Source organism: Mesoplodon bidens (genome assembly GCF_964165515.1).
Source record: "Mesoplodon bidens genome assembly, contig: HAP1_SCAFFOLD_240, whole genome shotgun sequence".
NCBI classification, from domain to species: Eukaryota; Metazoa; Chordata; class Mammalia; order Artiodactyla; family Ziphiidae; genus Mesoplodon; species Mesoplodon bidens.
In genome coordinates, this window is record NW_027671802.1 from 12,793 (window position 1) to 26,532 (window position 13,740).

At 40.7% G+C, this 13,740-nt stretch overlaps 1 long non-coding RNA gene across 2 annotated transcripts in view; it reads left to right on the forward strand.

The window, feature by feature from the left end:
• Positions 1-338: 338 nt before the first annotated feature.
• LOC308611029 overlaps positions 339-13,740 on the forward strand; it is a 43,167-nt gene continuing 29,765 nt past the window's right edge. For both annotated transcript variants that reach the window (XR_014014755.1, XR_014014756.1), the window contains exon 1: positions 339-491. This is a non-coding gene — a long non-coding RNA (uncharacterized lncRNA). The remainder of the gene's footprint in view (positions 492-13,740) is intronic.

Here is a 13,740-nt window from a genome sequence, read left to right on the forward strand (position 1 = left end):
TTTATTTTATGAATAATTAACTTTAATAAAGTTAATTTCCTGAAGATCTTGATGAAGACTGAAGAAAGGAAGTCAATTTTAAAGAAAAAGACTTAGAAACTTGCCCTTTTTGCCTTTTCTTTGTGTCTTAATGAACAAAGGATAACTGGGACTTTTTTGAAGTCTTTGCTTGAGTTGAAGACACAAAATGCAACCTGTACTCTTATCATAATATGTTCAGTTTATGAGTACACAAACTTATAAACTGTGAATTTCCCTAAAGTTATTATACCATTTAGAAGATGCTGGGACGTTTACTTAAAACCAAACAATTGAGGTCTATATGTCCAAATAATTTCCTTCTCTCTTTCTGTCTCCATTTCAGTTTCCTGAGTTTCTGGGAAGGCCTGGTTTCCCCAAAGGAACGATTTCTGGTAGAAGTCTGAAGGTCTGACCCAAGAAAAATAATCCAGTATAGCCAATGAATTGAGGACAAGAAGTTTTCCAATCAGGTAGGAACATTTAATCTCATACATTACAATCACCTTAAGTAAGGTGTGCTGATAGCTGGATATGATTTAACTTCTTGGAAAATGATGCATATATAACCTGCCCCACAAGGAAGCTGTTCTCAATTCCCTTAGTGGTTGTGGTGTTTATCAGAGAGTGCCTTGGGGGAAGATGAATACAATAACAGTATGATGCTTTTTTTTTCATTTTTAGCTCATTGTTGCCAAGTACCCTTGGTGACCTTGGTGCCTGTGGTTTAATCCCAGGAGGTTAGACATGTGGAACAGCACATTAACCCTTTTTAGTATTTTCTCCCAAGACAAATCATTTTTATAGGTTGTCTCCATGGTCTTCTAGTTGCTTATCAAACTTAAGCATCAAGTCTTCTAAGTGAGCAATAGCCCCTGTCAGTGTGAGGAAATCAGCTTGGTTCTTATTGGGGCACATCTTCTTGGTCTTGGCACAAAGTGAGTTCACATAGGGAGTTAGAAGGAGGAGAATGGGGCATGCGAAAGGGGAGTTCTGTGTTCTCATTTACCTATGCATGTTGAAACTCCACTAACAGTTTTATTTTCATTAGCAATTTGTGATAAAAACTTAGGGTAGGGCTTCCCTGGTGGCGCAGTGGTTGAGAGTCTGCCTGCCGATGCAGGGGACACGGGTTCGTGCCCCCGTCTGGAAAGATCCCACATACCATGGAGCGGCTGGGCCCATGAGCCATGGCCGCTGAGCCTGCGCGTCCAGAGCCTGTGCTCCGCAACAGGAGAGGCCACAACAGTGAGAGGCCCGCGTACCGCAAAAACCCAAAACTTACGGTAAAGGGAATAATGAAGCTGTCCCACTATATGGCACAACAAAAGATAGTAGTGACATCAAAATCAGGGCCTATCCATCTCATTTGCAGTTATATACTCAGTGTTTAGCATAGCATTTGATCCCTCATCAGTATTCAATAAGAAGATGCGTGTTGAATGACTTAAGGATGAATTAATGAATGAAAAAAGTTAATATGGTAGAAAATGTGTTTTATCCTTGTATTTTCGTGTGTTGACTTCTGTATTTCAAGATCCAGCACTGTAACTGACACATAGAATATAAGCAGTAAAATTTGTTGAAAGAATGAATGAGTCCCCACAATTGTAAGAAGAATTTTAAGACCAACACAGACCCCATATCTGCCAAGGTCTATGACAGAAGTATCCAGAGAAGAAAGCCTGATCTCAGCTAGTGGTAGAGCTGACAGAATTTATCTAGTTTTAATAATTTACAGCTCATCCCATTACATCTAGGCATAGTACCTACGTGAGCCATACAATTAAATGTTGACTGAAAAAAAATGCACAACCTAGAAGTTGAGAATTATGTTTTATTTGGAGAACGTACTGAGGACAAGTCAGGAGACAGCCTCTCAGATAGCTCTGAGGGACTGTTCTGAAGAGGTAAGGGAGGGCTCAGGATATTTAGGGGTTTTTGCAAAAAAAAAAAAAAAACCTGGTAGTTGGAACATCAACATCTAGCTCCCCCAAGGTAGACTGCAGTGTGTTACCCTTCCCTCGGCCTACCCTGGGGCACCCTGAAGGGCCTACGGGTCTGAGTGTGGCCCAGCAAGCCCAGGGGAGCCGGCGGGTCCTCAGAGTTCTTGTCCTGAAACTGGCGCTGACGCGACGGGGCCACGAGTCTCTAGACACTTACTGCCGTTAAACGAGTGCAGAACTGCGACTAAGGCCTCAGGGAACCTGCTTCACGCCTACCCTTCTGGATGGCAAATCAAGACCTTACGTTGAGGCTAGGACCCCCGTTGAGATTCCCCTTAGCTCTAGAGCAGGGCAGGAAGAGCTCCCACCCAGGACCTGGAAGCACCCTCTTTCTTTCGAGAAAACTCTTTTTTTTCTCAGAGCCATGCCTGCAGGGACTAGAAACACGGCAACAACAGTGTTTTTCAGGTTTTTTCCGGCTGCAAGAATGGAGCTTTCAAAATGGGAAAACCAGGCTTTTCGCTATAGACGCCATGTCTAGATTGACACGCAGCCTAAATACGTGTGTTTTCTAACAAGTAAAAGAGACACAAGCTACCCACTGTGCCCTAAACTGAATCAACTTTTTAAAGCAGGGTGTTCTGCGGCTAGCGAACTGCCTCAATGAAGGAATGCCTTCGGTCGGCCGAGGGGCCTGTGTATCTTCCAATATCCAGCAGTGTTACACGAAGAACTGTTGTTTAGTTGAAGTTGCAGTGCAAGCTGAATTTCCCCTTGAGGTATGGTGACTTCATGTATGAGGTCCGAGGAAGAATTGCCTTCCTCCCCTTTGAAGTCCCAAACCACTACACCCAACATGTTTGTCTTTAGTTGAAAGTGGTATTTAAGGTGAGGATTTCAGCCATTTGGGAGATTTACTGAGTTCTCCTGGGTCTCTTCCATGTATACATATTATTAAATTTTGTTTGATTTTCTCCTGTTAATCTTAATCTGTCTCATGTCAATTTAATTCCTAGACTAACCAGAAAAATCTAGAAGGGTACAGGAAACTTTCTTCCTGCCCAACAGGCATTATAGTGCAGGGCACATTGCCTGCCTTTGAAAGCATCTGAACTTCTACACATTGAGAACCCTCTCCTTTCCATGCCCCTTTACCATAGGCATAAAGATTTCTGTGCACATCGAGGCTGAGAAGAACTCCTGAGTCCATCATTGTTTCTCCAGGCAGTCATGAAGACTGTCAGAGAGGAAGAACTTTTCCTCTGCCCTTCTGTAGGCAAATGCAGTAGGGGGTCCCCAAAGAAAAAGAATCAAATATAACTTTTTGACATAAGAGAAGCCATTTTAAGCCTAAATCATTTGTGATCTCAGCCTGGTCATGATGCTTGCTCTTGAACAGGTCTCAGTAATTAATGATCTTGTGAAATAAAATTGTCCCTTACCATCTGGTTCTATAAGAATGAAGTCACTAGCCACTGTAGTCTCTGACCTTGACAAAAAAGTAATCACTTGATCTAAAAGAGAACTGGAAATTTTTCTTTGAGCTAAATTTGAGGATTATAACCTGGGAAGAGCATCTCAGAAAACTCTGAAAACTGTTCTGCCCATTAGAAACCCAGGGAGGTGTATAAGTTTTTTTTGAGACAGAGGGCTGTACATCAAATGACATTTTATTGAACGTTTACATAATTCAGATCTAAGTGCCATCCTGCTGGTCATGTAACCCCTTACAAGGTCAAGAAGAAATGTTATCTCTTAAGGAGGGAGTTGTCTTGTTGATGTTAGGAGAATGTTGCTCTTTATGGTTGAGCAAGTGTCCCTGCCTATGGGGGAGGTTTGGTCAATGTATAATGCAGATGCACAATGCACAGTGTGGGGAGAGAGGAGACCAAAGGGCAGAGAAGAATTTATGTTTAAATTTCTCTTGTCTTGCCATAAAATATAAATTTTGTTTCACAACCTTCAACACACCCTGAATGGAATTCAGGACAGAGATCAGGAATGAGGCAGTCTATGCTCTGGGAAAACCCAGCAGAACAGGCCTTCAGACAGTTAGATATTTTCAGAAGATTTTATGAGCCCAGTTTCTTTTATCTTCTCATATCTAGAAAAGCACTAAAATCATTAATGGAGACATCTGCTCCTTGTGACTAGCAGCCACCATTTCGTGACTAGCAGCAAATTTCTGCCAAAATGTGTCCCTGATTCCATGTGTCCCCCTTCACCAAAATCACATACATGCTGACCTTCCCCCTAACTCTTTCGAGCAGTTCCTCAGAGCTATCTGAGAGGCTGTTTCCTTGGCTATAGTCCTCATTTTGCCCCAAATAAAACTTAACTCACAACTCTCAGTTTGTGCTTTTTTTTTTTCAGTTGACAGTTTAAAACTTTCCCAATTTGGCTGTTCAAGGAGCCACCGTTTTGGGAAAATCCCTGGTGTTCTCCTTACTTGCTGCAAGTAATAAAGCCTTCCTTCTCCTGCCCTTTGGCTTGGTTGTGTCTTTTGGCTCAACAAAAGAAGTGTTTCAGGTAACACTTTTAGCTGGTCTAAGAATTAAATTGACGTGAGACTGATTAACAGGAGCAAATAAAACAAAAGTTTAATAATATGTATATCTAGGAGTCATTTTTGGCCTAAGCCATTTTGCAATGTAAGCCTGGCCAGGATGCTTGCCGTTGAAAGGGTCTCAGTAATTAATGATCTTAAGGGAACAAAATAATGCAGAATCAAAGGACTGTTTTCAGGTAAAAGAAGTAACAATAACAAAGATAATTGTAAAGACTCCCAGTTCTCTTTCAATGGTAAAGATTAGCCTGATCAACTGGGAACATAAGGAATGATGATATTGACCTTTTCTGACCCTCATGACTTCAGTCCACTAAAGCTTGGACTCTGTGGACCACCCAAACCCCTTCATGAATATGCATATACCCTTAGCTTAAAAATTCCCCAATTTTGCTGTTCAGGAAGACACTGCTTTGGGAAAGACCCCTGGTGTTCTCTTTACTTGCTGCAAGTAACAAATCCTTTCTTCTCCCAATCTTTGTTTTTGTTGTGCCTTTCAGCTTGACACCCACCAAGAGGCAAACCCAGGTTTTTGGGTAACATTAGCTCTTTGGCTGGCAATGAAAATGACATAAGGCAGATTAACAAGAGAAAATTAAATTATTATGTGCACATGGGGAATTCACGTAAGTATGAAGAATTCCAAAGACAGCAAGACAAGGTGACATATATATTCTTGACTAAGGAGAAGTGAAACTGAGCAGGACCCTGTGGGGCTCCTGGGCACTAAAGTCTTTCTGTGTCCCCCATTTCTTGTTTGCAGGGACTAGGCTTCAGCCTCCACAACCTTCCCTGAATTCCAAAGGGTAGGGTCAAATAGTTGCTAATCAGGGAAGGGAGGGGCTGCAGAGACAAGGGAGGAACTGTCAAGAAACAATAGTGCAGCTTTGGGACAAGATCCTGGTTCTGCCTCAAGGGAAACATATACCAATAACTGAGCTCTTCTACAGAACTAAAACCCCCAACAAATGGAAGATGTTAACTACTTGATGAAGCATCCTTCATTCTAGAGAGAAGGTCACAGTTTGATAACCTTGAGAAGCATAGAAGCTCATCAGGAGACCACCTGAGGCCAGATTAAAGGATTGCAGGCCCTGAACACACCATAACCCTTATCAGCAACCCTGACCTTGAACCATTGCTATAAAACTCCTCACCAAATCCCCCCAGGTTGGGACACACAGTTTTGAGGGCATTAGCCTGCTGTGTCCCCCTTTGCCTGGCAACACAATAAACCTATTCTTTTCTACTTCACCCAAACTCTGCCCCCGAATTCGATTCCATACCAGTGCACAGAGGCCAAATTTCAGCATCAGAAGGAGGTATGGGTCTGAAATTTCAAGGGGAAGTAAGGTAATTCACAGGAAGTTAAAAAGAGTTAATGTTTGGTAAACAAATGTTTGCTGATCCATCCAAAGACAATGAGCCACAGAGAGAATTTTTTTTTTTGCGGTACGCGTGCTTCTCACTGTTGTGGCCTCTCCCCTTGCGGAGCACAGGCTCCGGACGCACAGGCCCAGCAGCCATGGCTCATGGGCCCAGCCGCTCCGCGGCACGTAGGATCTTCCCGGACCGGGGCACGAACCCGTGTCCCCGGCATCGGTAGGCGGGCTCTCAACCACTGCGCCACCAGGGAAGCCCCACAGAGAGGATTTTGATCAAATGGGCTTTTCAATGTTCCTCCTGTTCTACCACACCTAATATTATACTACATTTATCTCTAGTGATAGCTTCTTCCTGGGACAGGCCTCCTGTCTTAAATTATTTTAGGCGGTAAGGGGGAAGTTCAAAGGCTCTTCCTGAGTCTTTTGGGCCGGATTGTTTTCAGCTCAAAATAATCCACATGCCATAGTGGCACATCTTGTGGTGGCCTGCACTTAGACCCATTGGCTCCCACGTGCAAATGAGAACCATGCAATGACTCAGGGAGAGCCCTGAGCACATTATTCAGATAGACACCAACATGATGCAATTTTTCTTCGGTGTGTTCAGTGAGAGGAAGCAATACAAGAGGCACTGCCCTTTTACTTTGGGGGAGGTTGAAAGTCCCTTCTTGGAAAGGAAAAATAAGTACTTTTAGAGCATTTAGAAAACCTAAAACCTGTGAGTCAATTTTTTTAAGTGCAGAGTTAATTTTACCCAAATGTGTTTTCTTAAAAATTGCAACCAGTCAAGATCAGTCTCTTCAAGGGGTGCACCAGTTGTGATATTTGCTGACTTTACACTGTTCTGAAATTGAGGATACCTTCCCTCTACTCAGTTAATGTTTATTTTTATTAACTTTTAAAACTGTTTTAAGTAGGAGATCTTTTACTGGAGCCTGAGGATTGATAATGTTAACCACAGTGACACTGCTCTGTTACCTCACATCAACCAAAGAATTGTGCAGGAGCTGATCACATACCCTGTGATTCCCCTCTCTCACCTGGTATTTAAAAATGCTTTCATGAAACCCATCAGGAAAGGGGGTTCAGGTGTTTTGAGCACTAGCTGACCTGAACTCCCTGCCTGGCACCTGCAATAAATGCTGCACTTTCCCTCGCCATAACCTGGTGTCAGTAGATTTGCTTTACTGCACATGGGAGAGCAGACCCACGTTTTTTTCATCAGCATATTTATATATATTATTATATATTGTAGGCAATGGAGATATTTTACTTCTTTCCTATTGTGCTGTTGTATTTTTTTTTTCTTTTTTTTTTTTTTTTTTTTTTTGCTTTACGCGGGCTTCTCACTGTTGTGGCCTCTCCCATTGCGGAGCACAGGCTCTGGACGCGCAGGCTCAGCGACCATGGCTCATGGGCCCAGCCGCTCCGCGGCACGTGGGATCTTCCCGGACCGGGGCACGAACCCGTGTCCCCTGCATCGGCAGGCGGACTCTCAACCACTGCGCCACCAGGGAAGCCCGTGCTGTTGTATTTTTTAACTGAGTTAACCATGAAAGTCAATTTTTGTTGATAGAGGAGAAAAGGTACAAATTAATGAGCTATAGTTAAAAATTTAAAGCTTTTAAAATGCTTGTTATTTATAATGAGATTTATATAATAGAGAATTAGGAAATAATTCTGTATTTAAACGGTTCGACTGTGATTGTGGAACATGAAATTGGTAGTCCACAGGACATATACTAAATTTTCACCCTTAGTGATACTATATTTGTACTGTCCATGTCAAGCTAAAATGTTGTTTTTCAACAATCTTTAGCAAACATATCTTAGTTTTATTATTCAGAGGCAATATAGGAGCTCAATTTGATATAGGGAACTTGAGCATTCCATCAACATGAATTTGAAGAATACACTAAGAATATCTTCTACATTACATTGGAGTAGTGAATTACTGGTAATTATTTAGGGAATTCTTTTGAATAATATAGTCACCAGGGGCCAATAATTGAATTCTATTGAAATATAGGGATAGATATTAATAAGAATGGAAAATCATATTTTCATTTTGTATTGCCCATATCTTCATTTTATTTGTAGGTTTTGAAAGTTTGCAAGAGAAAGATATCAGAATTTATACTTCATTCAGCAGAATCCCTTGGACCAAATGATCACACACTCAGAATACATAAGTGGAGACATTACTGACTGTGGCCCAGGAGACAAGGACAAGACCTAGAAAAGACACAGTAAATAATGGAGGGAAAGAAAGATTGGAATAGACAGGCATTTCTCTTAATGAAAAATGTTAACAGTAGAATCCTTGAGGGAGAATCTTTGAAAACATTGGATTTCTATAACAATAAAAAATTGAGTCCCAAAGTACAATGAGAAATAACAATAATGAATAAATAGGATAAAGAAATTAACTGGCATACATTCCAGGCAATTATCAGACTCCTGCAGAAACCAGGGCTTTCTGGCCTTTAATTCCCCTTGGGCAGAACTGCAGCGCCCCTGTCCCCAGCCCTCAGCCATCAACTCCAGGACTACAGAGGCAGAGTCCTGGCCCTCAAGTCAGGCTGCCTCACTGACTTGAATGCCCATGGAAAAGGGAACATTGATCCTGACCTGAGACACAGCCCTCAGATGTTTGTAAGCTGGAAAGTCTGCATCAGACTTCCTCCTTGCATCTCTCTAGGGTGAACTAGGGAAAACAAAACGTCCCAAAACCCTTTCCCACAGAAGAAGTCTGGGAAAAAACACATGACGATCTTGGCCTTGGTGCCAGGTGAGGCTGATATAACTAGAGCACACCTTCTCCTGGGTTTGGTACCAGAATCCAGGGCCCTGGTGGGAGGACCTGGGCTCTGCCCTGGGTTCCATGGACACAGACAAGCAAATGTGATCTCAGCAACCTTCAAGGACCCAGATGTGAGAAAGAGGCAATGAAGACACGATGGCTGCTTCAGGGTGGCTTGGTGTCAGCCTAGAACAGCTGGACTTCATAAGGAATAACACACTGTGGAGGGAAATAATAAAGAATTTATAATAGGAACAGAAAATCGTTTTATTTGAGCCAAGCTGAGGGCTATAATCTGGGAGGCAGCCCCTCAAAAGGCTCTAAGGAACTTCTCCACTGAAGCATGGTAGTCTTATACTTTATCAGAACAAAGAACATACATCCAACATGACAGGGGTCTATTCCTTAAAGATTTCAAAAGAGACAGATTGAGGACATGTCTAGTGAGACAGTAGGGTCCTGGCACGTGGGAAAGGAGCCTCGTCTTCGAGAGGGTGTGAACATGGGCATCGTAAGAAGGGAGTCACTTATCCTTCTTTTTGAATCAGACATTTCTTTTCCTTAATGGTTAAAGCAGATGTGCTGTGTGTGCTTGACAGGCTCTTTCAGTTCACACAAAGTTTAGACTGAACCACGTATAAGCCTAAATGATTTCCCCATACCTCATTACGTGAAAACTTTCTCCCTCAACACTATAATTTGGGGCTTGACTAATCTTGGCGATAAACCAGACACATAATACCCTCAGCTCTCTAGGCCTCTCCACCTGCAGATCCTGCTGTATCCTCCCCCCAGGGCCCAGCACCACAAGAGGGTGTCAGGTGAGGGGTTTGGGACTCAGAGAACTGACTCCCGAAAGTGTTTCTGTTTTCCAAGGTAAATAACAATACAGTTTGGATTCTAAAAATCATCCAAATAAGTGAAAAAAAAAAATGCTAGACCAACAGTGAATCACAGTGTTTTTCATAAGATAAATGAATGTTATATAATGAAAGAGTAAATAGAGCCCAGAGGCTTTACTATGTAAAATTAAAATGGAGTTCAGTAGTGTTTAAAACACATCCAAAGGTCACATTTATGAGCTGCAAGTCCAGCTGTATTCCACAAGAATTTAGGCAAATGCATGAAAGATGAGTTATGAGTAAAGCACTATCCCCAAACTGTGGGTGTGGGGAAACTCATCCTAGCACTTTGTGCAGAACTAATACATGGCAACCATATCTGGTTTCAAAACTGATATTTTCTGCAACTAAAAAGGCAGAAATAAGCTAAATAAGCTACCTATCCCCCCTTTGTCCTTCAGTTATTAATTAAGACTCCTATTTCTTCCTCTCTTATCTATTTTTTAAATTCCAATTTCAAATGCCAAAATATTCAGCTATTATATATGATATTGTTCTCTTAATTTAGTCTCTACACAGCCTGAAATTTCTTTTTAATTTCCCTACTATATAATTAGTTTTATATTCATCAATTATGTGATATTTCCAGCAGGTACTGAGCTTTTATGCTCCAAATGTATGCCCTTCCATACTTTAATGCACATAAATATACTTTATACTTTTACATCAATTTAAAAGGTAATCTATTGAGTGCAAATTCTGTCTTCAGCATTTTGTTGGGGTCAGCAGTGGGGAGAGAAAATGTAGAAGAAGGAAAAGACATGGCTTATTGTTCTCAAAAGAAGTTACAGAGAAACCTCTGACTTCCTTATCAAAAGGAGGCCCATTTCTTTTTCAATGTCTTTTTTTTTTTAATTTATTATTTATTTATTTATTTATTTATGGCTGCATTGGGTTTTCGTTGCTGCGCGTGGGCTTTCTCTAGTTGCGGCAAGCAGGGGATTCTCTTCGTTGCGGTGTGAGGGCTTCTCATTGTGGTGGCTCCTCTTGTTGCGCAGCACGTGCTCTAGGCTCATGGGCTTCAGTAGTTGCAACATGCGGGCTCAGTAGTTGTGGCTCGCGGACTTAGTTGCTCCACGACATGTGGGATCTTCCTGGACCAGGGCTTGAACCCGTGTCCCCTGCACTGGCAGGCGGATTCTTAACCACTGTGCCACCAGGGAAGCCCTCAATGTCTTTTCTATTGACTTCAAATCTATCGGGCTTTAAAATTATTTGTGTGTGTGTGCTCATATTCTGACTGTCTCTCACAGCAGATTGTGAGTTCTGTGAAAGTGAGGCAGGAGATAGATGGGCCCCAGGGTAAGCAGCAGGAGTTCATTCCCTCCAAAATAGCAATAACAGGGCAATCGAGAAAGGAGGCTGTGCCCTGCCCAGATAAGAGATAAAAGACTAGATGTTCCTCATTCTCATAGTCAAGGAGACCTTCCCAGCTACACATGTGCAGAAGGGTTCCTTGGAGGTCAAAAAGGGAGAGGGCACCACCCCATAGTAAGTGATGTCAACTACCCATAGACCTCTTCGCTAGAATCCATCTTGGCTAAGAGATGCACATGAACACGGGAGGACCCTGAGGTATACCAAATATGGACTCAGAACCAGGCAAAGCAAGATGATTGGTCAAAGGAAACCTGGAAGAAATTCCCCATAAAAGTGATTCAAACTACCATGCGAGCGCAACTCTCTCTCTGAGCCCGCCCATGTGTCTATCCACATGTATTCTTTGTCCTCCTAATAAACACTTTACTTGTTTCACTACTTTCCATCTCTGTGGAAATTCATTTCTACACAGCAGACAGGCCAGGACCTTGTCACTGGCCACTAGTCCCTGGTGGTCTAGTGGCTAGGATTTAGTGCTTTCACTGCCCCGACCTGACTTCAATCTCTGGCCAGGAACCAAAATCCTGCTTCAAGCAGCTGCAGGCTGAGGCCACCTGAGATGAAAACAGGGGCAATGTTTATCTTGTTTAAGGTCATGTCTTGTTAAAAAACAAAATTCAACTGAGTAAATTTGAAAATCTGATTGGCCTTATTTGATGCTTTATGAATTGGGCAGCATCTCATCTAGTAAATAGAAGGGCACTTTGAGAAGTTACACAGAGTGGAAGGTTTTTATAGAAAGGAGGGTGGGCAAGAAAGTCATTAGCAAAAGAAAAAAAGGTTATTTGGGACCAGTACTATCTTCTCTTTGTAGGGAAGGGAAGCCTTGAGTTTTATCTTGCAGATTGCCTCTTCTTCTTGGGTTGGGGGAGATGGAGAGGGCCCCTGTGATAGATTACCACATTGGTGCTGACCAGAAGATTCCAGATTTCAGAATTAAGATAACATTTCTGGGGAAGGTCGAAATTGCAAGTAGGTTAGGTATTAAATATATGCGTGGTATCGTGGGCTTCAGCACAAATGAAACCATTTTGTGTCAGTGGTTTTCCTCCTTAATAGTCCCTAATGCAGAACTAGCAGAAACACAACAAAGATTTGTGAAAAAGTAAATGAGTGCCTAACTCAATTGGTCAACTGGTGTAAAGAATGTGGCATAAGAATAAAAAGATCTAGAGAGCAGATGAAAGAAGCTTTTGTTTATATTTTTAAAAGGAATGTCTTCTGTGTTTTCAAATTACTGCAAATCTAATCAGCAATGTTGATGTGACTATTAAAAATGATGCTTTTTGAAAGGTTAGAGAAAGGAAAAACAAGAAAAAAATAAGGATGTTTGGCATTCTGGATGTTGGCTAAATGGCAATTTAATCACTAAGAACATATTTTATTCTATTGTCATGATATATATGTAATATATGTAAACATATATTTATATGTCATACATAATATATATTTCCTTTTAATCACCCCTATTGGGGTACAATTTACATACAACTAATAGCACTCATGTTAAGTGTATAGCACAGTTAGATAAATTTTGACAAATATATACAGTTGTGTAATCACTACCACAATCATGATACAGAAAATTTCCATTACCCAGAAAGTTTCCTTAGGCTCCTTTGTGGTCAATCCTCACCTTCCTACAAAAGTGATATGATGATTTGCTTTCAGTGACTATAGTTTTCCCATTCTCAAATTTACATAAATAGAATCTAACAGTGTGTATTTGGTTCCTGTTTTCTTTCACTCAGCATGTTTTGAGATTCATCCATGTTATGTATATTAATATTTCATTCCCCTTTAATGCTGATGTGAATTACTCATTCACTTGATGATGAACATTTGAGCTGTTTACAGTTTGCAGCCTTAACCTTTATGAAACCATCGGGATTTCCATTAGAATTCTTTAATTTCTTACCCAGTTCAATGGTATGATTTGAAAGTGATCAGAAACCTGCACTTGTCAGAAAGTCTTTAGTATGAATCTTCCTGAAGATGAAGCATTTTTGCAAAAGCATCTATGAATGATAAAAAGACAAAAAGACACAATTAAAGAGCTGGTTAAAATGCAATTGACAAAAAAAGATTTGTTTACTTCTGTAACATAATTTGACATATTCAAATTTTAGAAATTTTATTTAATTTCATATAACATAAGAATATCTATATTAATGATATTTAGTATAATCTAAATGTATAACCTAAGAAGGTTGGAGATACATTTATCTCTAATCAATTGACAGTGCCTCCCATAACATACCAAATAATCCTAATTAGTTTAATATCTCTCTTTGAGATGACTTAGGGGTCCTCTGAAACATCCCAAAGCTATCTAGAGGTCAAAATATCTTTAATTAGGATTCTATCCTTGAGAAGTTTATCCAAAATGTTAAAAAGTTTCAAGACACTTGGTCAAATAGGATTACAGATCACTGTGAAACAATGCTTATCCATTTAACCAAAGTTACAATGAAAGATTTTAAAAGCAAGTACAGAAAGTTATAACAGATTATTTAAAAGGTAAAGAAAATTTACCATCTGTAATCAAAAGCAAATCAATATTCCAAGAAAACTTTTTTCTCTTAACAGAGAGAGAAAAAAATTTTAAGTTTTTGTACCACTTTACTTTTAAGCTTAAAATTCATTTACTCAATTAAATTCATTCTAATCTTAGTGAGTCCTGACAACACATAGAATTTCTTTCTAAAGATTACTTTTTCCCCAGAAATCTACAACTTTC